The sequence below is a fragment of the Rattus norvegicus genome, chromosome 4 (genome assembly GCF_036323735.1).
Source record: "Rattus norvegicus strain BN/NHsdMcwi chromosome 4, GRCr8, whole genome shotgun sequence".
Lineage (NCBI taxonomy): Eukaryota > Metazoa > Chordata > Mammalia > Rodentia > Muridae > Rattus > Rattus norvegicus.
The window spans coordinates 164,287,888-164,291,556 of NC_086022.1; the positions used below are offsets into that span (position 1 = coordinate 164,287,888).

General features: G+C 37.5%; 1 non-coding gene across 1 annotated transcript; it reads left to right on the plus strand.

Annotated features, from left to right (window-relative positions):
* The first annotated feature begins 1,185 nt into the window (after nt 1-1,185).
* On the plus strand, nt 1,186-1,248 carry LOC120102617 (U7 small nuclear RNA). Its single transcript, XR_005504247.1, has one exon. It is a non-coding gene; the product is annotated as a U7 small nuclear RNA (small nuclear RNA).
* Nucleotides 1,249-3,669: the final 2,421 nt, after the last annotated feature.

Here is a 3,669-nt window from a genome sequence, read left to right on the forward strand (position 1 = left end):
TTGGAAACAGGAAGAAGATTTCAGCATCTTAGTGACTGAAAAATGCAGTAAGATGATGTATTAGTTACGTAACTCATTGCTGTGACATAATAGCTGTCAGCAACAACTAGGCAAAGATCTATGTGGTTCCCCCTTTTTAAAAGGGTTTCAATCTACTATGGCAGAGCAGAGTGTAATTCTTACCTCTAGATAACATAGATTTGTCAGTTACATTGCCTTCTTGCTAGAATTGAGGCACAATGTTATGAGACATAGGTTACTGAAGGCATAGCAGCCACATCAAGCTTGTACAGTATATACCTGTATACACTGGTATACACTGTATACAGTATGTATATACTGTATATATATACATATGTATATACAGTGTTTATATACAGTGTGTATATACTGTTTATATTTACTGTGTATATATACAGTATATACTGTGTGTACACACTCTGTGTGTATACATATATACATGTGTACAGTGCCAAGTCCTGAATGGCTGCAAAAGAAAAATGGTGACAAAAGTTCCTGTCACTCGAGTAGAGCCAGCAGGTTATAAGCCTACGTGAGTGTTGATGGTTGCTTGTTTGTAAAAAGCTTGTTTGTATAATAATGAATATATTTTACTTTATGTTCTTCCTGCAGGGAAATGTCCTCTCTGCCAAGATTAATGACTCCATGATAATTAGAGATAGCACAATTCTGGGAAGTGAAAATATGTCTTTTTGAAGCTGAGATCTTTAGAACATCCCTTAAGGATGTGGGAAAGAGCTTTGAAAACATGAGTTCAAGAATATATAAACAGGATTTCTCAACTATACAACATATAATGTTGCAATAAGAATTGTATGAGGGGCTCCAATGACCTAAAAGACCAAAGGCAGCTGCACTGATGAGCCAGCTTGTCAGAAAAATATTAAGGAAGGAGATAAAGAGATTTAGAGAGTAATGATCTCAGGGCAAGATCCCAACCAAATAAGTTTATGGTTTGTATTTACAAAAGCAGGCAGATTTTTTATTTCAAGGCCAGCCTGGGACAGAGTGAATTTAAATCCTTTTAAAAGAATCAAGGGGATAAGGTCATAAAATGCTGACTTTTGGGATAATAAAAAAAGGAATCTGGGGTAAATGTCTGAATTGATATAAAAGACTGGGCTTTGTTCTACAAGAGAGCCACCTAGAGAGAGCTGCTTGGGGAGATAATATAACTCTTTCAGATTTTTTTCTAGCAGGTTTTCTGACTTTGATTGGAAAACTCAAGAGCTATCTAGAAATTTATCTCGATCAAACAGCTGTCTCAAGGAGAGAGCTATTTCGAATAGGATTCTATCTAGAGAGTTGTCTTGAGCAGACTACAGAGCTCTCAGTTTGCACCCATTACTGACTTTGAGTTGTTTCTTTCACTGCTCCCAAACACTCTTCCTCAGGATCCCCTCTCAGAGGCAATAAGGTAAATGTATAAGCCAATAATAATTTGTTTATTACAATTATGATGTGCTGAATGCTATATATAACTGTGTGTGTTACATTTTTATCCAGCTAACTGTGCAGAACTAAAACATCTGGACTGATGTCTTCTTTGAATTTGTTAACCCTGGTCTCACCAGCTCTCAGAAAACCTTAAAGAAATTTCAGATCAATTGTTTTGTTGATGCAATAATTGAAAATTAAATAGGACTAGGTTCCTTGATTACTGATAATGGTGGGATTTTGTGCCCTCATCCAGGAACAATGCTTCTTCCTCACCAACAAGTCCAAACTGGCTTGTGACTTAAGGAACAAAGACTTACACACCAGGGAGGCAGGGTTGGGTAGGGTTTGGGGTGGGGAATAACAAGCCTCCTCCCTGAATGTATTTTTAATTTCCTTCCACTCAGGCTCCTCCCCTTCACCACTCCTTTTCTCCTTATTATCCTCATACTTTATAAGTGTTCATCTTGACTTTTAAACTTTTTAATGAACTTCCTTCTGGACTAAATCACTGCCATCACTAGGTCCACACTGGGACAATCGCTTCCATGGTTAGGTTCCCCACTTTGGTTTCATCCTACTAACTAAAGCCCTCTTAGCTGTTCCCAAAGATTTCCCCAGAAGTACATACCAGCAGTCACTGGACCCACACAGCTAGTCAGGTTAAAACTTGGTCTCTACTTCTGTAGAGAACTGCTGTCCTTCGTTGTTCTGACTAAAGGACAGCCTGCTTCAATCCTGATCTAACATGTACACCATCAGGAGAAATATATTATACATATAATCTTTACTGTAGTATGTCTAGACTTACATATTAATTTGTTAATTCACTTATTTGTTTGTAAGTTTATTTGTTTATGTAGTATCTGCCATGATGTCTGGCAAAGCAGAAGCAAGAGAGGCTAGCTTGGGTGACGAGAACTAAACTTACTCCTTTCGGTTGGGAGCTTTAGCCTTGAAAAGCTTGACCATCTCTCCAGCCCCCATTTTATTTCAAGGATTTTCATAAGGGTAGCTGGTTTTGGTGACATAAACTATAGAGAATAAAAGAAGACATTGCAATATATTCTCAGCAGGGTCAGAGGGTCAAGTGTTTACTTTTTAAATATTAAAATGGTACAAAAGGTAACATGTCAGTCAAATTGTATGTTCAGAAAACTCATTGATATCCATTTCTAAGAGGGCATGTTATAATTTTAAGCGATTAATTTTCATTGTATTGGAAAAATATGCAAGTGGATGTCAACAATTTATACATGTACTGACAGTGAGAAGATCACCTTATTTTGCCAAAGCATTTGATGTGTCCTATCTCCCATGGCCAACACCTGCTGTTGATTTACTGGTCTGTTTTCAGTTTAGGGACATGGATTCTGGTTTCGTTGTCAGAAATATCAGCTTTTCATTTAAAATGCAAATACTTACTTTCAGTGTTTTTGTCCAGTCTGTCATCTCTGGGCTCCATTGTTTGAGTAGTATGCCTCATGCAGGCAAGATTATTTTAAAGAAAAGTAGAGATGAATACACTGTAATAACTATGATTGTGAATATTAGAGAAATCTAGTGTGGGTTCTCTCTGACCACCATGAACAATAGAATAACCAGTCAAGTGAAACATGAAGGTCTACTTCAGTATAATTCAGTAGCTGGTGATGGTTCAGACTTCTAGAGTCTCACAGCAGGAAGATTATTTTAGGCATATTTAAACACAGCACAATTTTAGACAAAAGTTTCCTAGCAGCAATTACCACAACCCTGTGTAGTAAATGAAACTTAAGGCATGACGACACTGAAACTCTTTATAAAATACTACTGTGAGTTTGTTCATAAAGGTGGGTTTTCTATATTGACTACATGTGGCATCTTAAGGGTCTGGGGAGGATCTGGAGAAGTTGTGGTCATTCAGATAGCACAGAAGTCATCTATTAACCACTTCAGCACCCATTTGTAAAGTACATGTGATATCTTCCATAAAGATAAATTCTTTTGACTGAGAAACAGTGCTCAAGATAAGGGTGTAGACAGGAATAGTCCAGGGAAGCCTGGCACCACAGGCAGCACAGAGATCACCATGTTATTAACCACATACATCATCAGCCTTCTGGGTAGAAAATAGCTTTATACATCTCTTCTTTTGAAGGGACATGTCTGCATATTTAACATTCTTAGTTCCCCTAGTTTTTATCTGTGAGTACAAGAACCTCTGTGCCC